We start from the raw sequence: 27,474 nt of genomic DNA, 5'->3' as shown, positions 1-27,474 counted from the left end.
GTAAAAACAGATATTGACAGCGAGGTTCCCCTTTTGAAAGGTACAGGGCCTTTAGGCACCCTCTTATTCCTACAGTCAATATTGTGCCCAATATTTTCTGTTCAAGTAGGTTTGCCACTTTAGCTATAACTGAGCTGATTCCTTCAGCCAATGAAGGACCTCTTTTGGTACCAGTCCACTGTTAGTACAATCAGAGACTCAAATCACAAGTGAGTGTGAGAATTTGCTACAGTCGTCTGTCCCCTCAGCTGATCTTGCACTACTCCACCAAAAGATGGATGACGTGAAAAAGGCTGCTGTCTTCACTCTATACTAAAATCATTAAAAAACTGTGCAATCAAAGCTGCTGCAAGTGTTTCTGCAGTAAGGGACGTGTGAGACAGAAGAGTAGCTATAACAGTGGTTATGAGCCTTTCAGAAGAGAGCAACTTCACCATCTAACTTATTTTTCCCACAATTTACCAAGCTGCACACATGTTACAACAAACAAACTTTACACAGGGTGCCCCATATGCAAGGGAGACCAAAATCCTAAATCAACTGTTCCCCCATTGCAGCGATTTCCTGAAGATTTTTTTAGAATTTCACAGGCAGACCAGCCACTGGGCCAGTTGCATAATGCTAGTTCTTTTTCACCCGTTCCATGTTACTGTGGTTACTTGTTTAAAACCACTCCTGGGACAAGATATCCCAAAGTCATCAACCATCAACTGAAGCTCCGCCCTCATGTCCAGGGGTTTAGTTTGCATCCTTCTACCAACGGCAGCACAGGCAGAACACTTTACTTGTCTCAGGTGCCCAAGCTATCTTCAGAATCTCATGAGGACACAAGTTCTTTGACCAATAAGGCAACATATTGTCTCAGGACAAAACATAATTGTCTTTTATAGTTAGATCTGATATTGAACATACTAAAAGATACAGTTCGCAAGTATCAGCAGTTGACTACATTTCTCTGCTATTGAGGGACAATTCACTAGTTAACCTTATCAATTTTGAATTGTGCACCTGTCATCTCGTGGGAGCATGTTAGACTAATACTCAGCTAAAATCATCTCCCCCTATATGTAGATCTCTTCCATGCAGTAAGGAAGGTTTCACTAATGCTTGCTTCCAGGACCCCAGCTTGGATATGCAATCTGTGGCATCTAATTTGAACAACATTGATTGACTCTCTGTCTAAGCTGAGTTTGCGGGAATGGACGAGTGGTCTATTCCTGATGCTGTGCCTTATAAAAGTGCACTGAGAATGAGGGAAGAAGATGAAACTTGCGATGGATCACAAGGAAAGCTAGTGACTAGCTAGCTAGCTGCACTTCTACTATGATAGCACAGTCCTCAGCAGTTTCACCTTTGAGGAGTGATTTGGACACTCGCCCAAAACTATCTATGATCTCTTGGCCCGTATTAAAAGTAAACTTGCAGATGCTGATCGGCTGTCCTACATCAACAATGATGATATGTGTATGTTTCAGGAGACGGGCTACTGCTAGGGTGTGCATTGATGGGATCTTAACATAGTATTGAGGCCAAACCATCTGAATAGTAAGGGCGAGCTAGAGGTGAGTTACTTATTTTAATGAAGAACAACCTACATTGTACCCATACTGCTTTGTAAATTGATTCCCCTGACATAATGGGTGTCTCAATTATCTTTCCCTCAGGTTTGCAATTGCTATTGATTCATTTTTCTGCCAGAACATATTTTCCCAGTTGTGAGACACCGGCTTTATCTCAGTTGGATTCAATAATTAAAATCAACTAACACACGCTAAGACAATATTGGTGGGTGATTTTAACACCTCCTATGAGTCCTTCCCCTACATCAGTGATCTTACTGAATTAGAGGATGAGCAGCGGAATATACCCCAGTGAGTCTGGAAGCAGCAGCATTTTTTCCCGCACTGCTTTCCAACTAACTTCTATTATTGAAGGTTGGGGTATGATAGCCTATAACGGGCGTACCCATTCTGATTCTATTAAGATGCCATCTTTTAAGCAAGGTTTTTATACAAGTGTTAAATCAATACTTGCATGCAGAAATATATGGTTTGTTTGTTTCTGCCCTTTCTGATTTTGAAAATACACCCACCACTGATATTTTGATTCTTAATATTCATAAGGCATTTTTTTCTAAATTACAAAGTATTTTCTAAAAGAAAATGAAGTATAGACAGTCTGCCCCGATGAAAGAGATTAAATGGTACAGTATTGAATGTGAAATAGCAAAATCATAATTAAAAGCAGCCATTAGAGTCCGCGCTTGGGCAGAGATTTAGGAGGCTAGGAGGAAATACAAATTCACTCTTGCCAACGGTAAGATAAATTGGGAGGATAAAACCTGGCAGGATTTGCTATCAGCCATAAAGCATAAAGGCAACCGGTCATTCTGGCACATCCTTTAACATGGCAGTAGCAAAAAGCCTAAGACTTATCAGTACCATATCCTACCTGAGAGTTGGGCTACCCATTTCTCTAATTTGTATGCCCCTCAAACTTCTAAATGAGAAGGTGAAACATCCTTAAATTTAGGATTAACAATGCCTAGAAGTGATGTGGAAGCCGTAGAGGTGCTGGGTACAGACTGATGAATTTTACTTTAGAAGACACAGCTAATGACTTCCATCTGCTTAAGTCAATAAACACACTTGGCCCTATTAAAATACCCAGAGATCTGTACAAATCAGAACCTCTAATCCAAACTAGTAACATTAATTGGGTTTCTCATGCTGGTGGGGGATTGCTGACGCCTGGAGGGGTGCTGAAATAATTCCTGTGTACAAAAAGGGTGGCCCTTGCACTCCCTCTATCTACAGGCCTATAAGCCTTTTTGACAGTTTGCAAATCATGTTTTGCCAGGCAAGTTCTTGATAAGTTGATGTCCTGGGATAAACGAAAAATGGGCCTTGTCCCTGCTTCAAGCTGCTTTTAGACCAAAGACTAGCACTTCGGACTAGGTATTCCAATCAGCTCTTCTCTGTTGGGAATATCTACTGTTACTTAAGCAGAAATCGTACGTGGCCTTTGTAGATTTCAGGGCAGCCTTTGACTTTGCTCCTAGAGGGAACTTGTGGAAAGTTTTGCTCAAAATGGGTGTCCCTAGAAACTTGGTCAAAAGTATAGTCAAACTGCACAAGGGAAATTATGCTCAGGTTCGCTAGGGCAGTGAGAGGGAAATACCAGTCCGCATTTCCACTCTGCGAGATGTATGGCAGGGGTGCTTCCTCACTTTATTTACCCTGTATTTTAATGATGTGGTGCAGACGCACCTTGAGCACCAGAATGACTTGCCCAAGATACTAATCTTGCTTTTTGCTGATGACTCTCTCCTTATTGCCAAGACATTTATGGGGCTAGAGGCCTCAATCAACACATTTCTGGATTTTTGTAATTCTAGAGATTTGTAACTGAATGATTCAAAAACCAAAATTATAGTACTTATACTTAGGCCTGTGAAAAAATGTGTAGTGAGAATTGGTAATGAACCCCTTGAAAAAGTCCATAGTATCGACTATCTAGGAGTCAAGATATCGGCCAAACTCAGATGGGAACCTCAACCCAACAATTATTCAGCACAGGCCAAAGGCCATCTTGCGGTTGCACAGGAGAATGTGCTGTGGGTCAGTGTCTCCTTCACTTGAAGATTATCGTGTGAAGGCCCAAAGTGCTGCAGCCTTCGATGCTGAGGCTTTTTTGGGTATGCGGATAACCATTTATTGGCCATTTCAGAAAACATCTCTGTGAGATCACTTCTTGCTTGCCCGGTCACCACAACTATAATTCTGCAGTTCTTCGATTTGGGCATAAATCTGAATCTCAGATTTGTTAACTCTAATATTTGGTGTATTGGGTTTTTGGGCTACTTTGGAACTATAAATGGATTCCCTCTAGGGACCTAATGTCCCAAAAAACATGCCTTGCAGGTCCTCTGGCAGAATTGGTTCCAGAAGCTTGGGATCGAAAGTTTGCGGGGCAACCCTAGTTGTATTTGCAAATTTAGTACCCATGGTCCAAAATGTCATTACTGGGCTCATGTCCAAGAAAGATACATTGTGTGCACGACCAATGGGTGACTAACGAATCGTTTTTCAAGCATATGGTGACTCAACTGTTTACCTTTGAAATCTTTTATTTGTGTCTTACATGTGGGCTAACTCCCATGACCGAGGTGCACATTTTGTTTTTTGTTGTCCAGCATATTTTGATTCTCGTTGCAAATAGATATGCCCTGCATGTTTGAACCTTGGCATTTACCATTACTCAGTTGCCAATAGGATCTTAGAAAGTGACTCTTCCACAGTAATTTTATTTGCTGTCAATAGATACTTGGCAGCTGTTTGGCTTAAATGCGAATCTATCTTGTCTTTTCCAGTCAGCTAATTTTGGGACTGTTGATTCCAACAACTGAACATTGGGTGAAAGATTGCCAAAACTTTGTGCCACTGCGTCTAACACACTTGGATGCTCAGACAATGCACCACATGATTGTTTCATTCAATGTATTGTATGAATTTTAAATATGAGGGAGCAGTGGAAACTTCGAATTATTTTTAGCAAGTACTTATCAGGGTTGTATTGTTTTAGCGTTTGGTTCTTGGGCTTTCCTCGTTGCACATTGGATCATGCACTGCTGGATTGTTAGCACTTGTTTTATTAGAGAATTAATGTGCAAGAAATTCTTTTTGCACTGTTGAATTTTAAAAAGTTTATGCTTGGATGTTTTTTTTATTAGTTGAATAAAGCATTTGTTGATTGATTGAAATTTATTATAAGGTAACTCCAATGTTATCCTATGGGAGAGGTAGTACTTGCAGTAGTAAAACACGAATTTAAGTGTTTTCTCAACCAGGACATGTAATACACTGGACCCTGCCCTCTGTGCTGTCCAGAGCCTACCCTAGTGAAGACTTAAATGTATTAAAAAGGAATGTTTGGGTCTGGAGAAAGGTTTATTTGCCAGGTTGAAATGACAATTTAAAACTGTGCACGCAGGCTGCAATGGCAGGTTTTAGTCATGTTTAAATGGCTACTTAAGTGGATGGCACAATCAATGCTGCAGGCCCAGTAGTAACATTTAATGTACAGGCTCTGGATACATTCAGTACCACTTTACTGGGGACTTTTAGGTAAATTAAATATACCATTTGGAGATAAGCCAATATTACCATGTTTTAAGGAGTGAGCACATGCTCTTTAGCACTGGTTAGCTGTGATAGAGTGTGCACAGTCCTAAGGACAACAAAAACGAGATTGGAAAAAATGGAGCAGAAAGGCAAACAGTTTGGGGTAAGTCCACCCTAAGGCTGACAGGTCTACCAGTTTCCATTCCTGGAAATTTGTGTATCAGCGTAATGTATTCTGGATGTTCCAGTTTTGGTTTGTTGCCACAGAATTGACTGTATTGACAGACCTGAGATCACTGATTTAAACGTAAAAAGTTCAGGACTGGAAAAAGTGTTCATGATGACAGAGTGAGGTGGTATCCTCAAGTACAAATTCTGATGTCCACTGTGCCAGTATTAATTTTACTTTACGGGCACTGTGCCAGTATTAATTTTACTTTACGGGTACTGGCACAGCTTAGGGCATTTTTAACCTTTGATCTTTCCATGCTGGGACTTTTCTATGGCTGGTATGGAATAAGCAGTTTAAAACATGTCATGGTAGTTTTGTTGATTTTAAGAAAACTGCTTGAGCCACATTTTCCCTTGGTGATAGGTGACAGTTGGCGCAGCCCAGGAGGGGAGCAAAGATAGATTTCGGTTAAACAGAAGAGAAATTGTTTTTATAAGGAAGGAAATGTGATTCTTCTCCAAACCACCCGGTAGCTGCAGATGATGCAAGCAGGCAGCCTCCCCACCATTTAAGCAGGAACCAAGGCCTTTCCCACAGTCACTATCAACAGGGACTCTATACCCTGGTGAAGGGGGGCAGTAGTCACCACTTATTATGAATCAAGATTCATTGTTATTGCAAACCATTTAAGGCGGAGCCTGGGCCCTGCTGTCAAATGTCTCTAGTGAAATGTGGAGCTTTCCCAGGGATTCCATACAGTGTTTTGTCCAAAGAGGGAAAACATAGGGCTGGCTAGAGAAAACAAATGGGGGATGTTGTCACAGGATTTCCAAGCTAAATCAGGACTTTGATCCCTACAACACGCCATTCACGCATATGCGCATTGTGCTTACTCCAGTCCAGAGGACATATCTAATTGAGAAAACCTTTGAGAAAGTCTGTTGGTATTCGCATGACACATCCTTTCCTTATGCTTTATGGTGAAGATATTATTTTCTGGGAACTGGACCATTATAGCAACCTAGAAGTTTGAACCATTATTGCCATTGGCCACTGAAATGGTTAATTGGCCATCTGGACTGTAAAATGGGGCCCAAGCAAGTAAGGTCTAAAATGCCACATGGTTCTTATGATAGGAAAAAACTCCTTCCAAATCCCTGCCCAGTTCCTTTTTCAGGATTACAGTCTATGACAGCCAAAGGATGGTCATTGCCCATCTTGTTGAGTTGAGACAGAATGGCTGCAGCCCCCATGACTGAATCATCTATCTGTGCAGTTAATGACAGACTGAAGCTGTGAGGCTTGGTTATTAATGTATTGAAACATGAATGCTTCAGAGACTTAAATACATTGTGACAATCAACAAGCGGGATCACTTTAATGGGCTGTTTACTTGCCACCAGGGCTGCCAGGTTAGCCACTGAGGTGCCATAGGAGACCACAATGTTGTAGTTAACCTGGTGCAACCTAGAAAGGCCCTCACTCGGCTTTGAGTAGTGGTGACCCCCCCATTGCAGCATAGGCTCAACATTTGCTTTCAACGGTTGAATCTTTTCAGTGTTCTCCGATTGCCTGAGGGAACACCACAGAAGACTGATGAGTTTGGCAGTTGTTTACCAATTTGATCAGTTTAATCAGTTTGGCCTTCTGCATTTTATCCATCATTGTCTGGTGGTGTTTCAAGTGTTCCTTTTAGCTGTCATTAAAGAAATAAATGTGTAATCTAACTAGGTGAGACATAATTCTTTCTGGCCAGTCAGCACCTGGTTCACCAGCTGTGAAACACAGCTGGGGATATACCATGAACTGCAAGGATGTCTCCCTCTTTTTGGCTCCAGGAACTAAGGTGAATTGCCAATAGACATTATTAAAACTGAGCTTAAGCCACATGTTTATGACCTACTTATACGGAGCACACCTTAAACTGTTCTTTCACAACAAAATGAAAGGCTCTACCGCCGATACTAGATGGGTCAAGGCCAGTAGCGGAAGTATCTTATCAGCCATGCTACACTGGGTCACATTAATGCTTATCATTGACTAAAATTAAGATTTTACTGGACTCGAGAGATATCTGAGGTGGTATAATGTTGCAAGCCAAAGGCCACTTCACTCTTGTTTAACTTCATAATATTCTAAACATGAAGATAGAATCAAGGCTTGAAAGAGGTTTTGACAATCGATCCCAGTGCTTCAGCAAACAGTTTGCTAAGACAAAAGTGGCTGTCAATTCCATTCCATATACAGCAACATGGCATTTATGACTTTCTGTTTGTGAGTGTGCAGTGAAGTAGCTCTTCTCATTTGTTTCTGGACATTTCAGCAATGCCATGCCATCAGATGACCCCCCACGAAAACTAGATCTGAACATTCATATATTTTAATAGTCAGTGCCTTCTAGCTCCACCGCTGAAGTTTTTTTGTAGTTCTAGAATGAAGCGAATATAGTAGCATTATTTTCTCTTTCAGAATGCCCTAACATCTTTCATGGGTAACAGGGGACGGTCTAGGGGCAGTCATACCTGTCAGCAAGGATTATCCACCACATACTTTTGTTAAGTGTTCAAATGTATTGTAGAGTATGCGGGTTGTTATGTTCCACAGTATGGCACTTCAGTCATTGAACTTTTCACATTGATCTAATAATGGGCAATAGGTCACAAAATGTAGAATGTAAGGTAAGGCAAGCAGTCATCAGCTTCATAAATGCATGTAATTGAAGGGCACCTGCAGATCCCAAGCATTGCTTTTTAGAGAGGCTACTCAATTTCTCAGAGCTCGTGCACTTAGCAGATATGCTGAGGTGTGCTAGTGTTTTGGTTGAGGTGCATTTGGTGAAGGCTTTCCAGTTTCACCATATGCTCGTAAAAAGACTAATGAGAACATGTCTTGGGGACCGGTGAGCTGGAAGTGAAAAGACAAGATATTTCTAGTCTGAGGACGCCTGCATGCTGGTCCAGGAGTGTCACCATTATTTGAGACTATGTTGTGACAATGTACAGTTTTTTTTTAAGTAATCGCCGCTCTAAGGATTAGAGATTGATCAACTGATGAGACTGCATAGGTGGTCGAGCATTAGGGTGAACACTTGAACAGGATTTCAGACACAGTGCTCAGCTCTGGGGGTTGTCACAAATGTAACGTTTTGTATTTGTATAACTTGTTGGCAGCTTGTTTGCTGTGTTTCTTTTACTGGGGTTCGTCAGCATGTGGGGTAGGTGGTATATCACGGAGAATCCTATCTGTGGTGTTGTGCTGGGCACCTACGAATGCTTTCTGTATTCTGTTTTGTTGTGTCCCTGTCTGCACAGTGAAGGAACATTGTTATAACTCGAGTCAAAGCAACAGGGAAAAGATTATGTATATTATGTTTTTTGCTTTTCTGTATTATAGATTGGTGAAGGGGTTGTGTGTTGGCAATTTCCCTATTCTGGGCTCGTAGGGATTCATGTCAAAGCTGTTGGGTAGGGGTTGTGCTAAAGTTGTGATTCTTATGCTGCATGATAGAGGTATATGAGTAGTGTGGCTTCTACTTAGTATGGCAAGGGTGGTTCTACTTTTCCCACTTTCTGTTTTGTTTCTGTTTCACTTTGTGTTATGCTCTCATGCCACTGCCCCTGTGCACAGGCTGTCTTGTGTCTCCTTCCACTCGTGTTGTGTGTGGGAGTTGCGCAACTGTACTGTCTTGTCTTTTTGTTAATACCTGTGCATAATTCTGCATTTCTTTTGTCAGTCGGTGCATGCACAGGACAAAGGTGTATAGTGACCTGTCCAACACTTTTGCCTTTCCTGCCTCCTCTGCTCAGGCTGGAATGACGTACATATCTTGGTTTGTTTGTGTCAAAGTGTTTGAAGATACACGATTTTTGACTTTTCCAAGAAAAGTCACTAACCTGTTGGGATAATCTTTCACATTGTGTCCTCTAAACGCACAACTTTTATTTGGAAAGAATATGCCAAAGCCATTTTGCGTCCAAATAAGAGAACATTTCCACGATTGCCTCTGAAATAATTGTGAAGAACGCATTTTTTATGACTCGTTTTCAATTGTCTGCAAGATATTTCAGCTCAAGTAATTCGTTTTCCTGTTTTTTTTAAAGTGGAAATAATCATATGCTACCTTCAATTCTTTCTACTTTACATTTCCCACATTCCGATGTTCTTCGAGGCACATTTTTATTGATTAATGTGAAGTAAGGTTTTCTCATAACTGGGGGACGACACGACCTATTTATCCAATAAACAGATGATTGAGGAGGTCTGTTTGTATTCCATTATTTCATCAATACCCACTGATCGGCTCTGTGATAAGCAGGCCACATTCTGATGACACTCGCTTGCAGTGTCTTTCAGCAAAGCTGTCCTTTTCATTTACAAGTGATTTTTTTTCTTTAAAAAGTTATTTGTTCCATTCTTCAAGAAACCTTTTAAGGTGGAAAAATATCTATATTGCTGTCAGCAAGAGGATCTTATTATTTTCCATCTGTCCAAGCTGCGGCGAGTGTTGATAAAGGTCCCGGGTTAATTTGAGTCCCAAACCTAATTGAGAACAACAGTAGAACAAGACTTCTTTTATAGTAAACAAACTTTCGGTGCAACATTAAATCTTACATGATTTCAATTGAAAATCAAACGCTCAGCTAAATAAATGTAAAATAAATTATGTCTTTAGTTTACAGTTAAACAAGTCGTTTGGGTGTCTTTAGTTGTTAAAATCAATCGTGTGCTTTACTCTTCCTTTGTTCTTAGTACAGGTAGTCGTTGCTTAAAAAGCCTGAAAATAACAAACTTTATTCAGAAATGGTTCCAGGGGATATTGCGTCCTTTAATGACATGATAAGACCTATTCGATATTATCCTACCCTGCTTACTTTAATCCGTTGTGTTTTTCTATCTTTTATACTTGAATAAGTTTGTTGATTTTAAACCAGGTGTTAGACTTTTCATCCTTGGCGGTCTCACTTAACTTTTTGCCTCTGTTTCCCGGCTTGTTGATGTGTGCTGGACTCTGATTTTGCTGTTTTTGTTACTCTGGTCACTTTAACACTTCTAACCAGTGCTAAAGTGCAAGTGCTCATTTACAAAATGTGTATGTAGGTAGCTTATCCATGCTTGACATATTTGATTTATTTGTAAGTCCCTAGTAAAGTGCACTAGAGGTGCCCAGGGCCTGTAAATCAAATGCTGCTAGTGGGCCTGCAGCACTGGTTGTGCCACCCACATAAGTAGCTCTGTAATCATGTTTCAGACCTGCCACTGCAGTGTCTGTGTGTGCAGCTTTAACTGTCAATTCGACTTGGCAAGTGTACCCACTTGCCAGGCCTAAACCTTCCCTTTTCGTACATGTGAGGCACCCCTAAGGCGGGCCCTAGGTAGCCCCAAGGGCAGGGTGCAGTGTATGGTTAAGGAAGTGAAATATTGCCAAATGTGTTTTTCACTGTTCCAAGGCCTGTCCCTCTCATAGGTTAACATGGGGGCTACCTTTAAATCTGAATAAAGTGTAGGTTCCCTTTGGGAGCTGATGGACATTTAGAGTTTGGGGTCTCTGAGCTCACAATTTAAAAATACAATTTTTAGTAAAGTTGATTTTAAGATTGTGTGTTTGAAAATGCCACTTTTAGAAAGCGAGCATTTTCTTGCTTATACAATTTATGTGACTCTGCCTGTTTGTGGATTCCCTGTCTGGGTCAGTTTGACAGTTGGGCTGATTGCATCTCACACTAGATAGTGACACAAAGGGAGCTGGGGTGCAGGCTGCATTTCCTGATGAGCCATCTGTGGTAGGAGGGAGGGGAGGAGTGGTCACTCACACTTGAAAGGGCTGTGCCTGTCCTCACACAATGCAGTCTCCAACCCCCTGGTAAGTGTCTGGGGCCTTGCCTGGGCAAGGCAGGATTTCACATTCAAGAGAGACTTTGCTTTGAAGTAGGTCTACTTCAAAGGAGAAATTGGGTATAAGAAGGCCTCCCAAAACCACAGACTTTAGAACACTTCTGGAAATCAAGAGGAACCTCTGCCTGGAGAACAGCTGAAGAGCTGAGGAAGAAGAGCTGCCCTGCCTGTGACTGTGCTTTGTGGAGCTATCCTGCAGTTGCTGCTTCTGCCTGTGCTAGAGGACAAAGACTGGACTTTGTGTTGCCTTCCTTCTTGTGAAGAACTCTCCAAGGGCTTGATGTAGAGCTTTCCTCCTGTTGTTTGAAGACTTTTCTTTGCCAGCACCTGGAGTCTCTGGAGAGACTCCTACTCTGCCCTTTGTGCCCATACAGTTCCTGGGACCCTGAAAGGAGAAGCTGGCAGCCTAAGAGGAAGGAATCCACGCACAGAACGCCGTGCAGGGAAAAAATTGACGCAACTCCGATCTGCGGCAGAAAAATCGACGCGCTGCCGGCTTCGCTGCTGAAAATCAAAGCTCGTCTGCAACGCGACCGAAGAATTGACACACTGAGCTGGAGAAACGACGCACAGCATCACTGACGGAGGCTGGGAGATCGCAACCCGCGCTGCGTGGTTTTCGGATCATCATGTGGCTGGATTTCCGACACAAGTACCGCTGGGTGTGTAAAAACAACGCAAGGCCTGCCCGGACCCGAGAGTGATGACAGGATCGACACATCGCTCTCCTGCGGAGGGAAGAAACGACGCTCCCGACCCCACAAAAGGAGAAACGAAGCAAGGTCTCCCTCGTGAGTGAAATCGACGCATCGCAAGCCATTTTTGATGCACAGTCGCCCGTGTGGGGTTATTTTTGATGCACCAAAGGTACATTTTCACGCTAACAGTGTTAGTGTGTGTTTAAAATTAAATGATGACTCTTTTTGCATGTTTAGTGAAAACTTGACTTGTGTACTGTGGATTTTTGTCATTTTGGTCTTGTTTTGTTTAGATAAATATTCACTATTTTTCTAAACCTGTGTTGTGTCATTTTGTAGTGTTTTCATTAACTTACTGTGTGTGTTGGTACAAATACTTTACACCTAGCACTCTGAAGTTAAGCCTACTGCTCGTGCCAAGCTACCAAGGGGGAAAGGTGGGGTTAGCTGAGGGTGATTCTCTTTTACCCTGACTAGAGTGAGGATCCTTGCTTGGACAAGGGGGTACCCTGACTGCCAACCAAAGACCCCATTTCTAACATTGGTGATCAGCGGTTGGGATTGGACTTGTATTTGTACTTGACATACAGTAATTAAGGATACACTACTGTTTTGAGTGCAGACCACTATGTGACCACATACTGCTTGTCTTGTGATTTTTTATTTTTCTCTTTTGCTTAGATTTTTCCCTATATCCATTATTGTGGTAATCTATGATTGACTTCTGAACTTCATTTGTGAACTTGTTTCTGCCTTTTGGAACTTTGCACTTTTGTTGACTTTTCATCATGTCCCAATCTGGAGATGCATCAGTTGGAGCTGCTTTTGACCTAGAGAAATTGGAAAGCTATACCAAGGCTCAGTTAGAGCAGTTCTGTAAAAGTTGACTGCCCCATTAAGAGCTCATCCAAGAAGGAGGAGCTGCAAAAGATGCAGAAGGGCTGGGTGATAGCCAAGAGCACCGAAGGGCACACAGAGGATGAGGAGGATGAGGAGGAGGAAGAGCATTCCTTGGTATTGTGGGTGGTCCTATTATGTCCAAGGAGAGGGTGTCCAGGGCAGGTAGCAGTGTCTCATCTAAGGGTCTGCCCCCTGAAGAATTGCAGGACAGACAGGCAGAGAGGGAGCACCAGAGGGAATTGGAGAAAATGAGGATGGTGAGAAAAATAATTTGTTGGCTTTTGAGCGTAGCTGGAGAGAGCTGGATCATAGGAGCCAGTCTATTAGGGATGGTAGCAGCCACATCACAATGCAGCCTGAAAGGAGGGTGCACATTCCTAAAGATCTTGTGAAGGATTATAAAAGGGAGGACGACATATACTTGTTGTTTTAGGTGTATGAGTCTGCTCTCCATATGAATCTGGTCCCTGAAGCACATTGGGGGGCGGGTCTGTTGAAGCACTTTGAGGTAGATGGGAGGGATACACTAACAGCCTTAGGGGATGCTCAGAATCTTACCTACACTATCATGAAGGATGCCCTACTCACAAGGTATGGTCTCACCCCTGAGCAGTATAAGGATAAGTTTAGGTCCTACAAGAAGAAGGAATCCCAAACAAGGTTAGAATGTGTTGATTCTTATTGCAGGTCACTAGACGGTAAGGTGAAGGGCAGGAAGGTAACTACCTATGAGGCATTACAATCTGATTGCTTGGGAGCACTTGGACAGTTTATGTTTTCCAGAGCTGCGCCAGCACCTCATTGACAGCAAGCTGACTGACCCCAGGAAGCCTGCACAGGAAGCGGACTGCTGGGAGAGCACTAGGGTGCAGAAGAGGTATGGGGGAGACCTCGCCAAGGGTGGGCAGGGTCCCTATCAGAAGAAAGGGGGGGAAGGGTAAACAGGGAGAGTTCTCTAAAGGGCCCCAAACTGATTCCCAGGATAAGGATTCCCAATGCCTAGTGAGAAGAAGCCATGGTTCTCCAAAGGGAAGCCAGTGGCAGGTGGTCCCCCACGTAAATGCTATGCATGTGACCAGGTAGGTCATGTGAGGGGGGACCCCAAATGCCCCAAAAGTACACCAACACACTGGAATGCCGACCCAGGGTTTGGCCAGTGTAGAGCTTCGGGAGGAGTTGATTCCAGGTGGGTGGGAGCCAGCTGAGATGACCCTTGTCTCACTAGGGGACAGTGAAATGGTCCAGAGAACCCTCGTGCCTGAGAACACTAAGAAGTACAGGCAGTGGGTGATCATCACTGGACAGAGGGTGAAGGCTCTGAGAGATACAGGAGCCAGTGTGACTACAGTGAGAAGTCACCTGGTGTCTGAAGAGCAGATTGATCCCTGGGTACTTCACCAAGTAGTTGCAGTGGACAACTCAGAGCGCCTGTGCAGAGTGGCGCAGGTTCCTTTTGAATGGGGGGGTCTCAGGTTCCTTGAAGGTAGCTGTGAGTCCAACCATGCCTGTTGATTGATTGCTAGGCAATGACCTGGAGGATTTCCCTTGGAAGGAGGCGGAACACAGGTCTCACTTGGAGATTTTGGGTCTGTTTGGGTGGGTATGCGTATCCACCCGGTCAATGGCAGCCCGTCAGGGTAATCAAGAGCCCCTGGAGCCTGAAACAGTGGCCCAGAGGACGGCCAAGAAGAGGAAGGGCAGGGGGCGCAAGAAACCGGCCCCAGAAGTTCCCACAGTCCAGGAGGAGGTGGAGCCTGAGGGTGACACCCCGGAGCCTTCAGGGGAACAGGTGGCTGAACTGGGGGAGGTCCCTAAGGTGTCGCAGTGGCAGCAGGAAAGGGGGCCCACCAGGGAAGCATTCTGTGCAGAACAGAAGACATGCCCTACTCTGGAGGGTTTGCGGCAGCAGGCTGCAGACCAGGCGGCTGGCAAGGAGCCAGGATCACACCTGATTTATTGGGAGGATGACCTCCTGTATAGCGAGCCTAAGGTTCCTGAGCCTGGGTCAGCACGTGTGCTGGTGGTACCCCAGTGCTTCAGGGCCTTCCTACTGGGGTTGGTTCATGATGTGCCTTTAGCTGGACATTTGGGTCCGGCAAGACCTTTGAGAGGCTTGTCACCCACCTTTACTGGCCCCTAATGCGCAGGCACTCAGATGCACATTGCAGGTCTTGTCAGACTTGCCAGGCAAGTGGCAAGAGTGGGGGGAAATGTAAGGCTCCCCTCCAACCTTTACCTGTGGTTAGTACTCCCTTTGAGATGGTAGGTATTGACATTTTGGGGCCTCTGGACCCCAAGAGAGCCTTGGGAAACTGGTTCATCCGGGTCTTGGTGGACCATGCCACCTGGTACTCAGAAGCACTTCCTCTGAGGTCAGTCACTTACCCTGTGGTGGGTCGTGCACTGATGGGGGTTTTTACCTGCATGGGGTTCCCCAAGGAAGTGGTATCTGATAGGGGTACCAACCTCATATCCACGTATCTGGAGTCTCTGTGGAAAGTGTGTGGAGTGACCTACAAGTTCACCACACCTTACCACCTCCAAAGTAATGGTCTAGTTGGGAGATTCAACTACACCTTGAAAGGCATGATTCAGGGCCTATCAGAGCCCTTCAGGCGGAAGTGGGACGTCCTCTTGCCATGCCTTCTGTTCGCTTACAGGGAGGTGTCTCAAAAGGGACTTGGGTTTAGTCCCTATGAGCTCACCTACGGCCACCCTGTGACGGGACCTTTGAGGCTGGTGAATGAGGCTTTGGAGAAAGCTCCCAGTAAACTCCCCCAGGATGTATTTAGCTACATGCTGGCTTTGAGAAACCAGACTGCCCGCTTCAGGAGTCTCGCTCAGGAGAACCTGGAAGCAAGCCAGGAAGACATGAACTGGTGGTACGACCGGAATGCCACTCTGGTCGAGTTTCAACCTGGTCAGAAAGTGTGCATGATGGCACCAGTGAATCCTAGGGCACTCCAGGATAAGTGGACTGGGCCATTTGAGCTGGTGGAGCGCAATAGTGAAGTCACCTACTTGGTGGACTTGCAGTCTCCAAGGAACCCTTAAAGGGTCCTGCATGTCAACCGCCTCAAGCTGCACTTTGAGCGGACTGAACTGTCCATGCTCCTTGTGACAGATGATGGAGTGGAGGAGGAGAGTGAGCCTCTTCCTGTCCTCCTGTCTGCAGGAAATAAAGATGGGTCGGTGGAGGGAGTGATCCTCACCCCCTCCCTGACTGAGGAGCAGCAGAGTGACTGTCGTCATGTGCTGGGACAGTTTGCCTCACTGTTTTCCCTGATCCCAGGAGTCACACACTTGTGCACACATGATGTGGATACTGGGGACAGTACACCAATTAAACAAAAAGTTTACAGGGTGACTGACAGGATCAGGGCATGCATTGAGGATGAAGTATCCAAAATGCTTACCCTAGGGGTTATTGAGCATTCCAGCAGTCCTTGGGCCACCAGCCCAGTGGTATTGGTCACAAAGGCTGCTGCACCTGCTGTCACTCCAGAACTCAGGTTCTGTGTGGACTACCAGGGACTCAATGCGGTCATTAAGACTGACGCACACCCCATCCCCCGAGCTGATGAGCTCATTGACCGGTTAGGAGCTTCCAAGTACCTCAGTACGTTTGTCTTAACATCTGGGTACTGGCAGATTGCCTTAACTGAGGGTGGCAAGGAGAGGTCAGCATTCTCTACCCCAGATGGACACTTTCAATTTAAAGTCATGCCATTTGGGATGAAGAATGCCCCTGCCACCTTTCAGAGGTTGGTCAACCAGGTGTTGGGTGGGCTGGATGAGTTCAGTGCCGCCTACCTGGATGACATTGCTGTTTTCAGTTCCACATGGGAGGAACACCTGCAACACCTCTGGAGAGTGGTAGAGGCCCTGCAGAAGACAGGCCTCACAATTAAGGCGAGCAAGTGCCAAATAGGGCAGGGTTATGTGTTGTACTTGGGACACCAGGTGGGAAGTGGCCAGGTGGCACCCTTATAGCCCAAAATTGATACAATTCTGGCTTGGGAGCCTCCCAAGACCCAGACTGAAGTGAGATCCTTCTTATGTCTCACAGGATACTACAGGAGGTTTGTCAAGGGATATGGTACCATTGTTACCCCCTTGACTGAGTTGACTTCAAAGAAGCAACCCCAGGAAGGTGATCTGGACTGAGGCTTGCCAGAACGCTTTCGGTGCCCTGTAGGCTGCCATGTGCACAGCACCTGTGCGGAAGGCACCCGACTACTCCAAGGTGTTTGTTGTGTAAACAGACGCCTCAGAGCATGGTATTGGAGCAGTACTCTCACAGCTTATTGAGGAGGGCCGAGAACAACCCATAGCCTTCATTAGCAGGAGGTTACTTCCCAGGGAACGTAGGTGGAGTGCTATAGAACGCAAAGCTTTTGCTGTGGTCTGGGCACTGAAGAAACTAAGACCATACTTGTTTGGGACTCACTTCTGAGTTCAGACCGACCACAGGACCCTCAGATGGTTAATGCTGATGAGGGGTAAGAATCCAAAACTATTGAGGTGGTCCATTTCCTGCAGGGGATGGACTTTACGATGGAACACCGTCCTGGTACTGAGCACGCCAATGCTGATGGTCTGTCCAGGTTCTTCCGCCTTAGTGATGAGAACTCCCATGAGGTTGGGTAGTTGCTCCCCACTTTCAGCTGGGGGGGCACGTGTTAGACTTTTCATCCTTGGCATGGTCTCCCTTAACTTTTTGCCTCTGTTTCCCAGGTTGTTGATGTGTGCTGGACTCCGATTTTGCTGTTTTTGTTACTCTGAGCACTTTACCACCGCTAACCAGTGCTAAAGTGCAAGTGCTCCTTTACAAAATTTGTATGTAATTGGCTTATCCATGATTGGCATATTTGATTTATTAGTACGTCCCTAGTAAAGTGAACTAGAGGTGCCCAGGGCCTGTAAATAATATGCTGCTAGTGGGCCTGCAGCACTGGTTGTGCCACCCACATAAGTAGCTCTGTAATCATGTCTCAGACCTGCCACTGCAGTGTCTGTGTGTGCAGTTTTAACTGTAAATTCAACTTGGCAAGTGTACCCACTTGCGAGGCCTAAGCCTTCCCTTATGTTACATGTAAGGCACCCCTAAGGTAGGCCCTAGGTAGCCCCAAGGGCAGGGTGCAGTGTATGATTAAGGTAGGACATATAGTAAAGTGTTTTATATACACTGACAGTGAAATATTGCTAAATTTGTTGTTCACTGTTGCAAGGCATGTCCCTCTCACAGGTTAACATGGGGGCTACTTTTAAATGTGATTAAAGTGTAGATTCCCTTTGGGTGGGATGGACATGTGGAGTTTGGGTTCGCTGAGCTCACAATTTAAAAATACATCTTTCAGTAAAATTGATTTTAAGATTGTGTGTTTGAAAATGCCCCTTTTAGAAAGTGAGCATTTTCTTGCTTATACCATTTCTGTGACTCTGCCTGTTTGTGGATTCCCTGACTGGGTCAGTTTGACAGTTGGGGTGGTTGCACCTCACACAAAGACTGGACTTTGTGTTGCCTTCCTTCTTGTGAAGAACTCTCCAAGGCCTTGATTTAGAGCTTGCCTCCTGTTGTTTGAAGTCTCAGGGACAGCAAAGACGTCTCTCTGCCAGCACCTGGAGACACGACGCCCAGCATCGCTGACGGAGGCTGGGAGATCGCAACTCACACTGCGTGGCTTTCGGATCATCGTGCGGCTGGATTTCCGACGCAAGTACAGCTGGGCATGTAAAAACATTAGGAAGACACACCATTTTAACTATACCCAACAAAACATGCAATCTTCTTTTAGTAAAGTTTCATTTTAACATCACAAAATAATCATCACCTATCCTTTATTTTTAAGGTATGTTCAATGCCACTTACAGAGCTGCCTGTCAATAGCTATTATGAGTACATTAAGTGTAACTTCTTGTGAATAGTTGTTTTTTCTGGGAAACAATACGGATGCTTTATTGTATAATAATTATGGACAAATGTGAAAATGTCACTGTACAATATGGTTACATTTTTGGGTGCAGTTTAAGTCAGACATCTGTCCATAAATGTGCAAAGCCTCAAGTTGTATTATACACCTCATTTGCAGTTGTGCTACATATTTGGAAACACATACTGGATGACAATTGTACTTGGTGCCAGAAATGTGCTCAGTGATTTGTTGAAATAGCTGTCTTGCTGCAGTAGCTCAGCAGTACCCTGGCAGGAAGAGCAACAAAGTCTTCACAAACCAAACATAACACAACTGCAATATCCTCATCCTCCACTTCTCCTGACCTCACCAAGTAGGACACATGTAATAAAGTTAACTTTTCGACAGAAATATGGATAGGTTTCTTTTTATCAACACAAAGATGGACAGGTTTCTTCTTATCACTCAATGCTATGAGTACATTACATCTTTGAGAAACACACAAAAAGTACATGAATAACAGCTGTTGGAAATTGGGTTACTGGTTAGGCGGGGTTGTTAAAACTCTACTCAAGCAACAACCACGATCCCTGTCAAGGTGAAACACAAGCAAACCTCAAATTAACCTTTGCTCAGCCCTCTGGTAGCTTGGCAAAAAAGCAGCTAGGATTACCAGAGCAGAGAGGCAATGTGTGAAGTATTTATGCAGCAATTCTGAGATTAATAAAATGAAAATATAACACAAGAAAAATCCCATCCTAATTTAGAAAAATTTATTGAAATGTAATAAATAATTTGAGACCAAAATAACAACAAAAATCCAATCAGCAGAACCGGAGATATGCCATTTTAAGGTTCTGAGTAAAATTAGTACCTAGAAGCACAAATAACCACCTGTGATTAGCTTGTCATACTGTTCCCAGAAAAGTCTAAAGTTTATGCCGACTGGGATGTGGGGTGTGGGCAGGATACAGGGCCTCGCGGAAAGCTGCACAATGCTGCACTTAACAACTTGTTGCTTGCGCTCCCACTTTAACTAGGTACATCTGTGACATATACTTCCAGCATCGTGCCTTGTGGCAAGCTTACAAGCACACTAGCCTTTTTTTTGTATGGCTGCCACTGCTGATGTCATTAATACTATCTTAATCAGGAGGTTGCCCTTACGTGTGGCAACAACTTATAAATTCAGTATGGCATAGCAATGGTCCATGTTTTCCATCCAATGCGTTGGAACCATTCATTAGTGATATGAATTTACACCGACTAATGGTTTTCTATTAAAAATGCATTGGGTTATTTCATCAATTTGTATCATAAGAAGATGTGCTGAGTGACATATTGTTTCTTCTTTACAAGTGTGAAGCAACATTGTATTTGTACTACGAAAATCAAGGAAGATTATCATTTACAACAAAGTGTCTAAAACAGCGGGAAGTGTGCACATGGTTTTGATGGGGGATTCATGTTGGCAAAAAAAATCAGTGACTGATTAATCTTGGAAGCCTTAGGGCAACTCCAAGTATAGCGGTTCCAGGGGCGTGGGGGTTTGGGGATGGTCACTGACATGCTATCCTTACCTGACAATCAACAACGCAGATACCGTGTGTGCAAGCTAGCACTGACCCCTGGGTGGAGGAAGGTGGATGCAGGGGGTACCCGAGGTAGGTATCCTAACGGGCAGATGGGCCTCCTGCACATGAACACTCTGGTATGGGAGATTGGTGGATGGGGTATCTTGCTCTGTCATCCCCCTTCATTGCCTGAAGGGGGTTTTGTGGGTGGCAGGGTGGTCCAAGGGTAGGATTGATAAGGGACAGCAACAACTGCCCAGCCATATTGCAAAGGCTTCCCAACTTGAGTGAACCAAACATATGGAGGCGTGCCATGACCCATTTCAGGGCCGGGACACAAGCTGCAGCAGTTCTCAGGAAGGACGCTGTAGATTGGCACACATGTTTGCGATCCGGACGCACTGGAGTGCTTTTGGTGTCATTGTGGGCCGCAAGGAGGCCCTGCCCATAAAAGGCAGCATGAGGAAGCGAGTGGATCTCTTTCTCGCTTGCTGCCCCACAAGATAAGTTCCACCTAAGACTTCATGCTGCCTCAAGGGCTTGGACCATGATTTAGTTTCTCACACCCACCATCCCTGGAGCAACAATGCACTGGGTGGGAGGTCCATGTTGTCTGTGGTATGAAGTAAGGGTTTATGTTACTGGATAATGTGACCTGTTTCAGTGGGACTTATTTTGAGCCCTGGGCAATTTGTACTGTATTTCTAACCACCTTTTTTCTTGCAGATATGGCTGTCGTGTCACATTTATGGTTTTGGAGGGCTGAGGTCATAATTGGTGGGACATTTCAGGCACATGCAAGGCATCCTTTTACACCAAAGTGACAGTGGGGTCACCGGATCCTCCAGGGGATGTTGGCTCCAAGTATAGAGGTTCCAGCAATGTGGGGAGTTGGGGGTGGTTGCTGACACGCCATCCTTAGCTAGCAATCACCCACGCAGGTGCAGTGGGTGCAAGCTAGCACTGGCTCCTAGGAGAGAAGAGGCTGGGTGCAGGGGGTGTCCCAGGTAGGTATCATAGCAGGCAGACAGGCCACCTGCACATGAACATGGCAATTGGGGAGATCAGTGGGTGGGGTCAGCCCATAAGGAGGGATCCTCCCAGGTCCAGAGTTGCTGGATAAGGGGTTTAGGAGGAAGGGACTCTGCTACCAGTCATGATCTCACTCATCAAGATATAATGCTGATTGATCACAGGAACAATTATTTAGCTATGGATAAGAAACATTTGGTGTATTAGTGACTTTGTTAAGGTTAGGATTTGATCTCAATAAGCAAAGATGTACCGTGCATAATAATAACTGTTTAAAGGTTCTGCTTTGTATAGTATGTGTAAATAGATACTGCTAGGGGTCTTTCGACCCCTAACTCAATGTGTCTTGTACTATCATCTTGCCATTGTCTGAAGGGGGTTATTGTGGCTGGTAGGGTGGATTGAGAGTAGCATTGACAAGGAACATCAGCAACTGTCTGGCCATATTTCAAATGTGTGCATAAGTCAAAGCATGAAAGGTCAATGCTGCACAACCTAACAGGGATACGGATACATACAGACAAATCTATAGGTAAGGCACTGGAATTAAAATAGTGCTGTCTAACCGGACGTTATGGACACACATATATATGTATAGAATTTGGTGTGTCCAACTGAGATATTTTGACCTACTTTGGGTGTTTCAGGTTGTGACTTGAGCTCAACGAAACACACTCCAGTCCACCCTTATCATCCCCTTTCATTACTAAGCCTTGCTTGCTAGAGTAAACCAATTTTGAAAATCAAAAACAGGGACGCTTGCCAAACTTAGTAGGATTACATTTTGGAATCTATCTAGTGGTAGACATTGACTTAGTTGAGAGCACTCACAATATAGAAAACACATATAATGAGGTTGCTTTAATTCAACCTTTACACACAAGAGCAACTTTATTGATAACATTGCTTTCTGTTTACGGGCTAACTACTGACATTTGCTGGGTCACTGGGCTGTTGAGGTAAATGCGGGACATCGGGGCACTTTATCCCTTGGAGCAGATGATGCATTCCTAAAAATCGAATTGTTGTAAAATTTAACTTTACTTTTACCATGCTCGGTTAATGCTGCTGTAGTACTTTTTCCAAACACTACAAGATATGATTAGTGTCTGATACTCATGTAGGTCTTTTTTGAAGGGCAATAGATGGCCCTTATATATGAGATAACAGGTGGGAAATATGGGGTACTTTACATATGAAGTCTAGACAATGCCATCTTGCCCCGAGAAGTTTGCGGTTTTGTCAGGGGTATCGCGTGTTTTATAAATGCTAGAGTTCACTACATTACCTGCGCGGTGTTCAAGTGTTAGTTTTCCACCCATAGGGAAACCCCACGTTTTAATATCAGCGTGGTAGTCATTTTATGTCATGCACTGGTGGGCTTAGGAGTTCGTGACAGCAAGCCGTTTAAATCACACTAGCAGAAATAGACAAATAAATGTGAAAAAGAATCTCTCTCAATAAGAACATTCTCGGTGATGTGGTCACACAGGCGCTTTGCAGATCATGTTGGCGCTATATTCTGTGTTTCTTTGTTCTGTTTGCATGGTGCCTGTGGAAAAGGGCGGAAGAGACAGGCATACGTGTAAAACGAGAAGTGCATGAGCAAAGGAGAAATACAGAGAAGATACTTACACCAGAAGGCATGCCTGAGGGAAGTGTACAGGAAGATACGCAAATGGGGACAGTTAGACACCACCAAGGGAAGCAAGATGTACAAATAATGTGTGACAAAGCATAGGAATATGTGCAGAGTGGTAAAGACACACAGGAAGAATGAGACGTCACGGAGCAGGATGTACAAAGAGGGAAAACACCCAGGAGAGTGTAACACTCTATCTGGAAGATGCACGGAAAGAAACTACGAAAGAAACATAAAATATTGATAAAATGAGATTCCCATTGAAATGATAATCCCGGATTGAGTAACCACGGAGATGTCGGCCCTTGTCAGAAAGCGATCTCATGTCAAAGCTAGTTATGTTCCAATAGAAAGCGCACCGAGTCAGTTATACTTTTGTTAGACCCTTGGGGTCAAAAGTCTCTGCACAATGAAAACAGTATGAGTAAGGGTGTGCGATAGTTGCTCAATTTGCCTTTGAACATTAACTCAAAATCTTTGGAAAAGTGAGCTAAATTATGTGAAATGCGACTCCATCATTTAGTTCTATATTTTGACACAAAATGCATCCTTTCTTCAGTTTGTGACACAAGGACACATTTTCTAGCTAAAACCAGCGCAAAAACACAACTGTTGTGAGCAAGATTAGCACGTTGGAGGATAATAAGTAAACTTACAAGGGGACGCGAATAGGTCGATGAACCTTTTGACTCGCATTTATGATGTTTCCACCATAGATTCAGTACATGTAGATCAATAATCAATAACCAATCAGTAACATCAATGATAATCGATAGCATTAGTAATCAATTGGAGTCAGTAATTGTCACACACCATGACCTTTCAGTCATGAATAACCACACCTTTTAGTAAAAGTTAGAATATTTATTTCCCTATATTAGCAATGCTAAAGTCACATAAGATAATATCAAAATCAAATGATACACATACAAAAACATAACTGGCTGCCCAAAGTGGCAAAAGAAACGGAATCTAATCAAAGCTTGAACAATTACACATTCTAATGTTATGATGCAAATTAATAACAAGAACAATTGCGCAAACGATACCACATACATTTAGATTCAGCAAAGGAAAAACATTGATTGTTACTCCATATAGCGAACTTTCATTAATAAGGATCCTTATCTAACACCAGATTAGCATAGCATGTTGGGCTTCATGCAAAACATTTTAGTCAACTCAAATTTAGAGAACATCTAACTATGGCTCTATCAAAATAGTGCGATTGGTACCTAGAAAATGGGCATAACAAAACACATGCGTAACAGTATACCTCTCCTCAATTGGATCAGCAAGCTAAGATAGTTTTCGTCATCAGGACATCAGTTTGGTCTGCAAGGCATCAGGATTCAGCATCAAAGTTCAGAAAACACAAAGACTTTAAGCATTAAAGTAAAACACGTCTCTAGACGCTCAGTAGAGTAATGGCCTTTCGGCAAGAGGGAAAATGTCAAATGCGCTGGTTTCCACCAGTGCAGACTGACTAAGTTCGATTTCCTAAAATTACTTCCCAAGTCCCTATTGGTCAAGGAATCGCATGTTCACACTTTGTCCAATAAAACTAGAATATCAAATCTATAATTTCTACTAATACTTGGTTCACACGTCGCTGATTGGCTCCTTTTGTCCCGTTATCATCATCCAGCTTGTCAGGTAACAATATTGTTGCAGTTTATACTCCAGTCAGTGTCTTTATTGTTCTCTTCCTGAGAAGGACAGTCTTACACACATTGCACTTATACTGTTACACTTTACAAGGAAATCATCTTCTAGCAAGCGGTTGTCATGAGAAAGACTTTTAGATATGAGCACATTTAGTCAGCACAGTGGAAAATTACAATTTAACTCCCTGAGCAGACATTTTATTAATCGGTTAAGAAATACAGCTTGACATGAGGCCGTGCAAGTGGGCCAAGACCTCCGCTAAGTTAAGGCCTACAATTAATAAAGCTGAGACATAATGTATAACCATTAATATGATGTACTACTACATTAATCAAACACAAGCTCCATAGTTCATATTAATAAGCCATTAATAAGTATACTTTGTGAACATTGACGGCCACTCACATGGACACATTTTCAAATGGGTCCATTATTTTTCTCTATATTATTAAATTTTCTATGCAAATCCATTACTCAGAATATATGAATATTCATTAATATTTTTATAAAAACACCTGCTCCAGCAACAATAGCTGGTCAGTTGTGTTGTAGTAGAATGCAAAGGTGAAAGGAAATAGTACCTGTAAGTGATCAAACCATTGAAAATGACAGATGCCTGGACTGAGCACTTTTTCAGGCCATTTGAGTTGATCTGATGCAACCATTTAAATAAAACAAAGTGAAGGCAAGAAGCGTCCTAAATACATAGGCATGGTACTGTGAAAAGGAAACACAAAAAGAATTTCATCTGCACATGCGTAACTAAATCAATTACAACTGGAGCATGATTGTGTGCATAGTTCAATAGTGAAAGCAGATGTCAACCAAAAACATAACATCCACACATTGGTATGACAGCTTAGACTGAGCCCTATGTAACAAACAGCCCTTGGTGCATCTGTCGAGCCCGCATAACGTTTTAATCATTTAAATGATGAAAATTACAAACAGAAAGGGATGACACTTTAACCAGGACAGGAAACGAAAAATGGACTTCAACCGCTACCCTCAAAACGACAGAGAGAGTAACCATTTTGTCACAAGCGACTTCTGTGCACTCCTTAACAAGAAGTAAAGATATCTAGTGAAGTAGCAGAACTGCCTTGATTTAGTGGCATAACAAAGGCTCCTGCAGCTCCTGCAGCCCCTGCGGTTCGAGGAGGGGAGCTACCGAGCTCCATGGGGCTCCCTCAGCACATTACACTGTGAACGGGCAGCGGGTCTCTGGCTGGGTCCATGGGGTAGGGGGGCTGTTCAAGGTACTTTGCAGGGTGGTCCCCCTCAAGTTTTGTTATGCCACTGCCTTGATTACTTACCACTCATCTTCTTTACTCAGATTCCTCATTTCCTACCTCAATAATTGCAGTATTACGGCCCTGCCTTTTTAAGGGCAAACCCTCCCAAGCACCTCTCTCATTTTTTAAAATAAACATCATTGTTTTGAGTATTTGAAAGGGTTTATGTCTTCACCATACACTATTCTTATTAAGCTCCCCAGAAGACTTCCCTCAGAATTAGATTGGAGGGTGCTAATGTAAGTTAAGGATGGAAGAATGAGGAATAGGAGTGCTAAAGATTACGGACACGTAATCAAGGCATTACCTCCTCATCCCATTCCTCATCCCAGTACTTACTCATGCAGACGTACCAAAACAGAGGATTTTGCACACAAAAGAAAACACAGAGCAGGACTGTGCTGCCAAATAAGCATACTTTCTTTCAAAATAAAACATGAACATGCCCTTGACATTAGGACCTCTCATGATGTCTTCAAAGAACACTTTTTTTTCTTACCAAGAACCTGCTCAGAATCTTAGGGAAAGATCAGTCTATGGTGATCAATGAAAGTTGAAGCCTTAGCCCCAAGTTGCTGCAGCACAGATGTCAGTATTTAAGACCCCACACCATTCAGTCCAGGAAGCAGCCATACCCTTAATCTGGAATCAGAGTAAGTAGTACAAATCACCTCCTTAATCCAATGCCCTCAGGGGGCATTGTCGACTTACCACCCCTATTAACATGAAGAAAAAATTGACAATGCAAAACATTGTCTGAATTCAGTAGGTCATTCAGTATAAACCTCTACTGCTTTGGCTCCATCCAATAAACACAAGTGGTCTTGTTCTGTAATATGGTTTGACTATAATACACATATAATTATTTCATGTGACCTATGAAAAACTAACTTCAGCTTTGCTACAAAATTAGGCCGGAACCTCAACACAATCTGGTCATCAAAATGTCTCAGAAAAGGCATTAAGACATTGAGTTCTCCTAGATGTCTGGCAGTTAGAATTGTCTCCATAAAAAGTACCTTTAACATGAGAAACATAAAAAAAGTCCTGTAATGGTTCAAAGGGGGCTCTGGGCCACACAAGGAAGGGGAAACGTTCTTACCTGCACACCACTTCAAGAAAGAGCCCCAGTGATGTTTATACGCCCTTTGGGTAGATTCCCTCCTAGCAGACCAAATCGATTTAATCACTGAAAGAGAAAACCCTAAACCCTTAAGGCCCTCCCTCTAAAACTCCAAACAACCGATCTCGCCTGCTGCAGAGATGATAGTACAAGCAGTGGAGTGGTAAATAGAAGTTAAAGCTCTAGAGAAAGGAACCAAACCTTTTTTTCTAGAATCCCATTTAACAAGTGGAACTTTTATTGTGTCCTGGGCCGATAAGGACAAACAAATATTGCATCTGCCCTCTAAATGTTTGATATGATTTGTAGAATCAAAGGAATGCAAGGGAATGTGTGCAATAGAGTCTTGGGACACTGACATGTTATTACATGCACTCCTTTGGCTGAAGGCCTGTGAACCCTTGAAAAGTGAGTAAGTTGAGTCTTAGTGATCTGCAACC

General features: G+C 43.6%; 1 protein-coding gene across 2 annotated transcripts in view; it reads left to right on the top strand.

The window, feature by feature from the left end:
* The window catches only part of ERC2 (ELKS/RAB6-interacting/CAST family member 2), a 2,244,592-nt gene that overhangs the window by 745,553 nt on the left and 1,471,565 nt on the right, over positions 1-27,474 (top strand). The gene's annotated exons all lie outside the window — the stretch shown is intronic.

The sequence above is a fragment of the Pleurodeles waltl genome, chromosome 9, assembly GCF_031143425.1.
Source record: "Pleurodeles waltl isolate 20211129_DDA chromosome 9, aPleWal1.hap1.20221129, whole genome shotgun sequence".
Lineage (NCBI taxonomy): Eukaryota > Metazoa > Chordata > Amphibia > Caudata > Salamandridae > Pleurodeles > Pleurodeles waltl.
Note: the sequence above shows the minus strand (reverse complement) of the source record. Positions and strands in the feature narration are given on the sequence as shown.